The sequence below is a fragment of the Calidris pugnax genome, unplaced genomic scaffold (genome assembly GCF_001431845.1).
Source record: "Calidris pugnax isolate Ruff unplaced genomic scaffold, ASM143184v1 scaffold245, whole genome shotgun sequence".
Taxonomy (NCBI): domain Eukaryota; kingdom Metazoa; phylum Chordata; class Aves; order Charadriiformes; family Scolopacidae; genus Calidris; species Calidris pugnax.
Window position 1 is genome coordinate 598965 of NW_015090982.1, and position 11148 is coordinate 610112.

Consider the following 11148-nt stretch of genomic DNA (forward strand, 5'->3'; position numbering starts at 1 on the left):
TGACAGCAACGGGGGGATCAGCAGGAAAGAGACCGCGTGGGGTACGGCAGAGGTGAGCTGCACCAATTAAGAGCTCATTTTTCTGTCCAAAAGATGGGCTCGGTTTCTTCTCAGATCTGCTCTGCAAAGTTGCTGAACAGCAACTCTTGACTTCAAGGGAAGCACTCCAGTGCCTCAAAGGGCTGAGAGCTGGCTGTTGCCAAATGAGAGTAAACAAGCCAATTTCCACGTCCCCCGGAACTGCAAGCACGTCGATAATCACTCAGGAGAAAGTTTAAGTGGAGCCGGGCCTCAGCAATAACAAAGCCAGGGCACGTTCTCCTTGGCACACCCAGATGGATGTTTACACTCACACCCACGGAGGCGCCAACCCCAATCTCCTTCCATTGCAATGACAGGCCTGACTTTGCAGGGCTTCCAAAAGCATAACACCTCCTGCCCTGCAGAGGAATTTCACTCCCAGAAGGCTGAGAACGTTTTCCATAGGAATCTGCAGTTGAGAAAGATGCTATTTTCCATGTTTCAAACACGCAAAGTGAGACATCACCTACTGCTTACATTCCAGAAGCCACACACCATCTCTGCCAAAGGCTGGAACAAAGGAATGGACTTCAGTGGACCTCTGGCCTCATCAGGGTGGCTTGTCCCTTAGACAAGGGGGAGTTTTGAATTCCTCTTACTATGTATTTTCAGCCTCTCATTTAAGCCCCTCCTGTGCCTCTCTACAGTCAACCCAGAGAAATAAAGGATCTTCCTCTAGGGAGAGCTCAGCTGCTGCACAGCCAAAGGTAAAGCTACTGTGGACATTAAGAAGCCTCCATGCTGCCCCGTGTCTGAGCTCCAATCTCAAAAAAAAGCCAAAAACCTCCAGCTCAAACTAATAGACACATCTGCCAACAACTTCTTTTAATTTTTTGGAACTACTCTATGGATTATTTCATTGCCAAGAAAAAGAAGAGATATTTATGATGGTGACTGAAAAGCCTTGAAATTCCAAGTCAGATCCTCAGTGGTGTAAACTGGAGCTGCTCCAGTGAGCCAGGGGGACACTGCCAATTTACACAGGTTGAGCTGGCTCTCTGGCTTTACCTGCCCGACTCTCTAGCACACACAGACAATTAAAGGCAGCTTATTGAGGTACTATATGAATATCTGCCGCTCTTTCCTCTTGAGTCATCCGGTTGGAAAAGAAATATAAGGACGCAAATACAGAAGTAAAACCAGACATTTGCTCCTACCTTGAACTTGGAGGGAGCTGGTGTTGCAGCTTCAGCATGAAAATAGGAATTCAAAACTGGACAGACAGAGAACGCTGATCCAGCGTCAGGTAGTTTCTTTGAAGGCACCGAGTTTGTCCTATAAACCAAGGAAAAAATAATATTTAATATGTAATAGGGTTGTGAGTATTAAAATCAGGTAAGACAGGGAGGTGTTTCAATACCAAAGCAACAGGAGCATGAAGGAAGTTCCAGAGATACAGAAAACACATGCTTAACATCCAGCAGGTGCTTAGGTTTATATAAAGTGCAGCTCAATGAATTTCCTAACGTTCCCCTCCTGAGGTTCTTCATGAACAAAGCTTCCCCAGGTGGGTCTCATTCAGAATCAGGCCTTATTTACCATCAGGGAGGTTCTTTTGATCTGTCAGTCTCCTGGTTTTCATTATGTCCGAGACATCTTTTTGAGAAGGTTAAGGAAACGTGTATTAAATAATGGCCTTTATTCTTAGCCCTTGGAATTAAAAAAAGAAGTATATAGTCAAGTGAAAATGCACAGGCATTGTGACAGTGTGCAACCAAGGACCTTCCCAAAGGTATGCACCAAACATACAGAGAGTGGTGTTAGCAAATACATACAAATATGAGTAACTTTCCTCATGGCAACAGCATCTTAAACTACTTCAATTATCTTAAACTGCTCACACTGGTGAAGTGACTCCCAGGATTGAGGGTGGTGCAGGATTGGGTCTTGTGTACTCTGCAAAGCATTTTTAAAAATTTAAATATATCTAATCCCTTAAAAAATGTAAACTAGTTGTGACCTCCTGGCATCCCCTGAGTTTAATGGGGAGTTTTGTCTGCACAAGGAACGATTCCTTTGTTAGACGGGAACATGCCGAATTTAATCTCAGAATGAATTTTTATGGCCAAGACATAACCCACCCTCGCAAAGAAAGAGAGTTTATAATGGAAAGGCTGACACAATCTGAATTATAGAGCTATAAATGACAGCACTTTAATCATTCCATTAAAGTGACCAGTCACTTCCAACAAAGGGGTGCCTGAGCCGAAGCTGTTGCAGCAGGTGGAAGGATCCTCTGCCGGCTCCAGAAGGTCTTTGGATCAGGCCCAGATTCTTCATGGATTTCAAGTACTTTAGAATCTCTTCAGCCCTTATTCAGCAAGATATTTAAACACGTGCCAAATATTTATTGTTTGTGTAACCTGGAACTAATCTCAAGTTTCAAATTAGACTTGGGTGTAACTATTTTACCAAGCGGTACTGGGATGAGTGAGTTTAAAGAGGCTCTCACTTGAATTTTATATCGTATTTTACTAAGCTTTTTGGTGTTACCCTGATGGCTTTGATGCAGTCGTCACCTTTTGTTAAAGCACATATTGACACTGCAGTGCAGCGATTTTAATTGTGTGGATTTAAAAACAAAACAAAACAAAAGATACCAAACCACTTCTCCAATTATTTGGGGTTTCATTTTCATGATTTTTTTTTTCACATTTGGGGAAAAAAGAAAAGACACTCACAAAAAAAAAAAAAAGAGAGAGAAAATGGAAGGTTGAAAATGATTGGGTTTCAGGAAAAAAATATTTTTGGCAATGATATCAGGAAAAGCAGCAGGGTTTTTGAATAGTGAAGCTCACCAACTAAGCCAGGGAAAAAACCCTGAACTGAGCTCTGAAACTTTACCTTCCTTTAATTATACAGGTGACATTTCAGACATTTAGTCTGATTTTTTTTGCATCTGCATATTGAAAACACCCTTTTAAAAATACCTTAAAAAATAGCTGCTACAGAACATTTATTTAGTGAAAAGTAAATCTTATAAAAATTCAATTGCAAAGTAGTTAAGGTATTTGAATTTTTTTTAAAGAAGAAGAATCCCAAGAAAGAAAGTATTTGATGGCTAATAATCTCATTTCAATATAATAGGACCTTTCTTTTGCAAAGAGCAAGACAGGTTAAAAGATATAATTATGACTTTGCAAACTCTCCCAAGTGCTACGAGATCATCTGACAGTTCTGATCCCGGGCTCAGCTCTCAAAGGGGAAAAGTCTTTGTCTAGTTAGAGAGTTAAAGAGACAGGATCCCTATTCCACCCTCTGCCTACATTGCAATTTAACTGTCAAAAAAATCCAAGCTGCAAAATTGTCTTATTCCAACACAGCGCAAGAAAAAGAGAGAGAGGTTTGAAACTGACCTGTCAAAAGCACCCTGTTTAAAAATGTATAATATATTTTAAATATTTTTTTTCCGGAGGTACTTAAAGGTTAAAGATGTGCCAAAGAAGTAGGATGGATTTTTTTTTCCCCTTCACTAAAGCTTTTTAAAACAATTAAAACAAAAAAAAAATCATTTCAAAATTAGGGATCATCAGTGTAAAAAATCCCCTGAAGATCAAAAGGAACACATTAGAATCACATTAATTCTGATTAAAAAAAAAAAAAAAGAGAGAATAAATCCCCTTTTTCAATGGGAAGAGAAACTTGGAGGACATTTAAATAGTGTTTTCATTGTCAGAATTTACAAGAAGGTGGAGCAGAGTGTCTGGAAGAGACGAAGACCAAGGCAAGCACTGAGCCATGAGGAGAGATAGAGAGGCTGCCGCTGGCAGTCCATCCTGGATATTCTTGGGCTCTTTAAAGCTTTGCTTTTTTTATGTTTCAAAATAGTGAAAGAAGGAGGGGAAAATATTTTTCCCAAGTAACCAAACAAAAGAAGCCGTGCCTTAAAGGGGGGTTTCCAAGGAGCCACAAACAAACAACTCCAAATCATTTTTTGACCAAATATAGATGGCAAACAGACAGCTGGACGTGACCAAGGGCTTTTGCTCGGTGCCACCCGCGTGGCATCCCGCAGCCCCCGCCGCACGTGGCACTGCAGCAGCACCTCCCTCCCCCGGCCACCCCGGCAGGATCGGGCCCCGAGGGGAGTCTGGGGGCTGCAGGAGCACCAGGGGGGGGGCCGGGGGGTCATCTCAGAGCGGGCAGTGCATTACCCTGAGCAGGGGCCATATTTCCCTGTTTTTCCAGCGGAGGGACACAAAGATGCTCAGAGGCTGGAGCACCTCTCCTATGAAGACAAGCTGAGAGTTGGGGTCCTTCAGCCTGGAGAAGAGAAGGCTCCGGGGAGACCTTAGAGCCCCTTCCAATATCTGAAGGGGCTCCAGGAGAGCTGGGGAGGGACTCGTTGTCAGGGAGTGCAGTGACAGGACAAGGGGTAATGGTTTTAAATTGGAAGAGGGGAGATTTAGATTAGATACCAGGAAGAAATTCTTTGGTGTGAGGGTGGTGAGAGCCTGGCCCAGGTTGGCCAGAGAAGCTGTGGCTGCCCCATCCCTGGAGGGGTTCAAGGGCAGGTTGGAGGGGGCTTGGAGCAACCTGGTCTGGTGGGAGGTGTCCCTGCCCAGGGCAGGGGGTTCAATCCTGTCATTTCCAGGTGGGTGAGGGAAAAGATGAGCTTTGCAACAGCGCTGAGCGTCACCATCAGACACAGGGGACTTCCAACAAGGGGAAAGCAGCAGCTGTGTATCAGTGCTTGTCTTCAATATTTTAATATATATAAAACTGGTAAATCGGGACGTGACCAAACTAAAAACAAATGGGGACGGGGGACCTCGTTAAAGCATCCTTGCAAATTGGTTTGCGTTACCTCCTGCTGCATTAGGAAGTGTCAGAGTCTTGTGTTTCCACAGGACCCGGAGGGTGACCAGGCTTTAAGTATTACTCACTAAAAATTCAAGCCAAACTGGACTCCTGCCCTAGGAAACTCGCCAGATTTCTGCTCTTAAAGGAATGATAAGCCTTTGGGATGCTGCTTTTCTGACTGTGCAGAATCAGGGTCAAGTCTGGGATAAGAACATCTCATTAAACAGCTCCAACCCCACTTCTCTTAAATCTGAGGGAAGTCTTCCTCCAAGAGCAGGACCAGAATCCACCAGCAAGACAGAGGTGTGCTCCTGACAGCCCAAGGGGATTATACTGGGGCAAAGGGCTTTCTAGAAGGCGTTCCTTTCATGTATGTTTCTCATAAGCAGATAACAAAGCCTTCGCCATCTTTCCATTAAGCTCTCCAGTCCCAAATTCTCATTGGTTTGCCTCAGCCTCTCAAGGGATGAGATGGTGATGGGGTTTTCAAGAGCAGGATCTGTGTCTCCTCTGCAAATACCATGTGCCAAAGCTGGCTTCCTCATGCCACTGGAAAACTGCCATGATTCTGCCCATGTATGAAGCAAAACATATCTGCTTTGCACATTTTCTTCTTAATCCAACCTGTTCTCCAGCTCACCTTCTCTTGTTTGTGATCACTTTGGATGGATTTGTGCTTTTGTGGCTGGGACAGCCCAGCTGCTCGCTTATGACAGCACCAGGAGGGCTGCAGGTGTCAAAAAGGGAATTCCTGCAGTGAAAAATCATGGATGTAGTTCTGAGGAGACACGGATCGTGGGGAGCAGGACAGTGTGAGCGTCACCTGGTGAGAAAACAGCAGAGAGTGGCAAAGAGCCATGGCACACAGTGATGCGACATGTGTTAAGTGTGTAGCAGGAGCAGAAAGGTACACAGGGAAGGAGAGAGGAAGGCAGCAGGTGTAACCTCATGAAATTACACAAGACAACTCAGCCTTGGGTTTACCATTTCCCCCTCATCACTTCCTTTCCTTCTTCCTGCTGCAAAAACCAGCCTCATCTGAACATCCCCAATGACCTATTCCAAGTGGCATCCTCTTCCCGGCCAATTCAAACCAAAGGCCGTGGTTAATACTAACACTTTTGCCAGGAATTTCTCAGATGGGGGAAGCTTGGAGGTGGAGTGACACCAGCGATGCTCCGGCTTCACGCAGCAGAGTCCGACCCTGCAGAAGCGAGTACCTGCCCCCAGAGCAAGGTCTCACCATCAGCCCAGACAATTTCAGCTGAGTGTGAGCCGAGCTGCCTTCAGGCTGGGACGGGCCCCGGCGACGTCCCCACTCTGCAGTCGGTCCCCCCTCAGCGCACAGCACACGTTTCGGTTTGATTGATTTTGTAATTGCTCGTTTAATTGAACAGTTACAGCAACACTATCAGGAAAAGGTTTCAGGGCTGGGAAGGGGGGTGGGAGGGTGTGGGGGTGGAAGGGGAATTGGAGCTGGGGAAAGAGCAAAATGGGTTTTTCCCTTTCTCTTAAGATGAAAACGGAGAGAAGAGGAGGCAAGGAGCCGAGTTCCCTTTAGCAGGCACTGAGGAGGAGGAGGAGAGCCGAAAACAATGAATTACATGAACAGAAGAAGAAAAATGAGAAGTGGGTTGAAAAGTGTGGCAGGGCCAGAGGGTCCCAGGGACTGCTCAGCCTCTCCCTGACATCCTCTTCCCGCTCGCTATGAATGCTGGCACGAGGAAAACAGGCCACAGGGAAGGAAAGCTGGGAAGCTGTGGGAGCTGAAAGGGGGGGAACAAGCAGGAGAAGGTGGGAGAAGACAGCTGTGTGCCTAAATGAAAGGTGCACGAGCAACGTGGAGAGACAGGGAAAGATGTACCTGCGTCAGAGAAGCTGCAAGGAGCAGAGAGTGGGAAAGCAAACCAGCTGTGTACAAGAAGGTCTGCATTTCAAGCACGAGGGTGGTGTGTGGCGTGTCCTTGTATGAGAAAGAAACCTCCAGGGAGTGGGAGAGCAGACAGGCAGGTATGTGTAGGGAAGCTGGGATGTGTGAGAGTGAAGGGACTGTGTACATATACGAAAGGAAAGTGAGAAAAATAGTGAGATGGATGGACTCCTCCCCAAAAGGAGGTGAGCGAGAGAAGTCAGGACACAGGCTGGTGGGGTTTATTGGTGAGCCTGCAGTTAGGTATGCTCTGCTCTGCTGTCACACTGTGATATGAGCTTGCCACTTCTTTGCAGACCCGAGCCATGCTTCCTTTTGTCCGGGGCTGCGTGGGCAGCACTTCCATGTGTCTGTGAACTTTTTGGAGTATTTCTGCCTCCGATCTGCACACACTGAAGATGGGTGGGTTTCCCAAAGGGGTGAGCATCTCCTGGGTGTTGGCATGGTGGGCGTTCGCATCACTTCTCACAGTGTTTGTGTGGGCACGAGGTGGGCACGGGCAATACGTGTAAATCCCCGACGTGCCCACAGCACACCTCTGCCTCGGCTTCCAGACGCAGCGGTGTCACTGCGTGCCCCTCTGGTGAGTGTGTGTCTGAGCGAGGAGCATGTGCTCGGTCGGGTGTGTGGCAGGAGAAGGACAGGAGAATCCAGACAGGGTCAGGGGGGAAGGTGCACACAGAGGCCATGGTGCAGCGCGGCAGCAAAGGCGATCAGGTTTCAGGAGAGCCTGGAGCCAGGGCTGGAGGGGGGACAGGAGGTGGGCTTTGCTGCCTGCATTCCCTGGCAGGCAGCACAAGGCAGGTTTAAAGAATATCCTTCCATTTAGGAGTTTGTTTATTATTCTTAACTAAGCAGCTCAGACAGGCAAGCCGGCAGCACCATATCCACGCTGACTTCCCAGGAAGGCAGGGAAGGGAGGGACAGGAAGGCAGATTTCCAGACCAGGGGACAAAGGGATTTATGTACCGCTGGGCAAGGGAAGAGGGCAAAGCTGCTTTGCCAACTATTTAGAAAGAGTGTGGAAGACACTCGGCTTTGGGCCGTCAGCGTGGAGTCTGGGTGGGGTGCAGCTGGAGGATGGCAAACAGGATCACGGCCGACTTGCTTTTCCAAACCCCAGCAGCACCTTTGGGTTGGCTGCTCCTCTTACACTTAAGAACTTCAGACTTTTGTCTGAAATTCCTCAGAACCGGGAACAGAGACTCGGCTATGTGTTTTCTAGGGAGGAGGGAGAAGAGGTCCTCCTATTCCATGAGGAGTCACAGGGCAGCAAGGTATTCGTGGTAGTAGAAATTCCCTCACCTTGCAAGTGTGTCCATACCAGGCAGTCAGTGCACATCTCCCAGCTCTGGCTTTTGCCTTGTCTGGCCCATGAAAGCAAGTTTTCAGCTACTGCAGTGATGACCAAGAACACAGCAACCTGGATAGAAAGGAGAGAAAGCATTGGTGTGCATTTCTCACAGGGACAAACCGTATATATCTGTGGGCTCCCTCGAAGCACAGGTGATGGAGAAGGGAAAATTTCTGCACATCTATACACAGAGTGAAATATCCAGGAGGATTTTCCTGCATACTGCTCGTGCACACACGCCAGCTCGGCTAAACACCGTCCATATGTGCAAAGAGACACAGATCAGCATTTTTCAGCCAGCACCTTCCACGTCTCCCACGTGTGCAAGGCAGGGCTGCAGATGCCGGCGATGGGGCACCCATCCGCAGCGTGTGAGCACCCCCCAAACCCACCCCCCGGGAGGGTTAACGTCCCTGCAGCCCAGAGGGCAGGACTGCAAGGTAGAGACTCTCCTTGCCATTCGCCCAGTGCCAGTGTGTGTGCTCACACTGTCATGAAAATGAGGTCAAGGAAGGTCATTCAGTTCAACAGTATAAATCAAGGAGGAAAGTAGAGTGGAAGCCTGTGAATACTCAGGAGATCGCAGCAGCGGGGGGCGGCCGGGGGAGAGGAGGAAGGGCTAATGAGACCAAGAATGCCACACGCGGGTGAAGCAGAAAATAACGGTGAATGAAAGCAGCCAAACGGTGGCAGCCAAAACAGAAGGCAGGAAAGCCCAGCCTCAGGTCCTTTATCCTGCACTATAACCAACGCTGCGTGTTAACTCGCAGGATTATTCTGCCAGAGCAGGCAGAAAGGCTCCACACCCTCCAGCCCCGACCCGCTGACAGGAAACCTTTCACTGGAAACTTGCTTGCATTCAGTGCAAAATGTCTCACTTCTGTTAGCAATTTGTTCTCCATCACAAGCATTCCTGGGAGCAGTTTGGCGGGGTAGGGAGCGGGCCAGGAGGGCTGCACGCGGGGCGCTTCCACCTGGCGACCTGGTTAATAACACAATGGAGCAGACAGCCGGCCTTTCACCACCTCCCGCTCTCCTCCGTGGCCCTCATTCCGTCTTTCACCACCTCCCCCCTCCATTTCTCTCCTTTCTCCTCCCTTTTGCCAGCCTCCTCGTTCCCCTTCTCTACTTTCCCCTCTTTCATCCCTTTATTTTCCTGCTGCTATGTGCTCTTAGCACATTTTGGACCTCCCCCCGGTCTGCAGGCCTCCCAAACTCATCACACCTGTGCTCCGTCGGGTATGGCAGAGCTCAGCACTTTCTCCCTGGGCTCGATCTGAGCCTCCAAAATGCCTTTTTGCGATCAGTCTTCCCCCAGCACTCTCTGGACAGAAGTCTCCCTCTTTCCCTCCTCCCTTCCCCCTTCTCTTTCTCTCCCTCACATAATATTTTCCATATGAAGAAGCCTTCCTGAAGCCGCACACTGCCCTCTCGGCGAGTCTTAGGCGGGTTAGAGGAGACCCTGGGAGCCTTTAATCCTCTCTCTCTCGCTTGCTTTCATCCTCAGCCACAGCTGGACGCCCCATTGATGTGGAACAGACCAAACACCAGGCCTCTCGCTAAGCTGCTGCTGTGGGGCCTCTTCTCCTTTAGAGCCGAGCCGAGCCCGTGGCCCGTGTCCTGCTCACAAAGTGCCTGTCCGGCGTGTCCTGCGTGTCCTGCGTGCCCCGCAGCCCCAGCACACACGGCCACCATCTCCAGCTCTGCCAGCCTCCCCCCAACCCCGCTTTGCTCTCACTTCTCACTAAAGCTACCGCTCCCCCAAGCCATCTTCTACCCCCTTGTTCTAAGACAAGCCCCCACCTTCTCCCTTATCCCAGCATCCTCCGTTCTTAGTGCCATTTAGCATCAGTCCCCACTGCCTCTCATCCTTGTGGAGCATCAGCTCTAGAGAAAAGAAGGCTGAGGGGGGATCTGATCAATACTTATAAATACCTAAAGGGTGGGTGTCAAGAGGATGGGGCCAGTCTTTTTTTCAGTGGTGCCCAGGGACAGGACAAGAGGAAATGGGTGCAAACTTGAATAGAAGAAGTTCCACCTAAACGTGAGGAGGAGCTTCTTCACTTTGAGGGTGGCAGAGCCCTGGCAGAGGCTGCCCAGGGAGGTGGTGGAGTCTCCTTCTCTGGAGACATTCAAACCCACCTGGACAAGTTCTTGTGCAACCTGCTCTGGGTGGCCCTGCTCTGGCAGGGGGTTGGAAGAGATGATCTCCAGAGGTCCCTTCCAACCCCATAGCATTCTGTGATTCTGTGACTGGTTTGTGTTGCTCTGCTGAAGAAGCAACTGGTGACGGTGGCCCCAGGAAGGACCTGGCCGGCTCCATCGTCTGGTGGGTAAGTCCTTAGGACTGCAGCCTGCTAACAATTTTGGGAAGAAGGGTCTTTGCTGTCTGTGCAAGCTCTCTCTTACGGCACCCTGCGGGGTGAGGCAAGGCTGTACAGCTTCTCTAACAGCTTTGCAGCACGCACAACATGGGCCCACATGGACACCCGCCTCCCGGAGCATGGGAAAGGAGAGGAGTGAAGTGACAGACAAACCTGAGTCTGGGCACCTGGTGCCGCAGGCCCCGCACAGCCCGGGAGCCAAGCACAGCCTTTGGCTTCCCTTGCAAAACATGGGCAATATCGCCAAGGCACCGGAAAGGTCAGATTTCACCTCGGTGCCAAGCCCCCCGCAGCTATTAGGCTGCTTGGGGGGCTCTATTAGCTATTAGAGACACAGGACTGGGCTGGCAAAGACCCCCCCCAAGGCCGGGAAGCCCCCCCGAGCCCCGCACCCCATTCCTGATCTCCCTCCGCCCTCTAGTGGCCTCGCACCCCAACACCAGCCCTTCCCGGCCGAAGGCAACTGGGAAGCGCATGTTTTTATCTGCGAGTGAATGAAAAGCTCAAAAGAAACTTCAGGGGGCTTGGAGGGCTCCAAGCAGATAAGCAGAAAATAAGTGGATTGATGAGAGAGTTCAGAGAAGGGGGGGGGGGGG

The 11148-nt window shown here is 49.3% G+C and overlaps 1 long non-coding RNA gene across 1 annotated transcript in view; it reads right to left on the reverse strand.

The window, feature by feature from the left end:
* LOC106894824 overlaps positions 1-8239 on the reverse strand; it is an 82731-nt gene extending 74492 nt beyond the window's left edge. The window contains exons 1-2 of the long non-coding RNA XR_001413316.1: positions 8120-8239; positions 1239-1356 (exon numbers count right to left, since the gene is read on the reverse strand). This is a non-coding gene — a long non-coding RNA (uncharacterized LOC106894824). The remainder of the gene's footprint in view (positions 1-1238; positions 1357-8119) is intronic.
* Positions 8240-11148: the final 2909 nt, after the last annotated feature.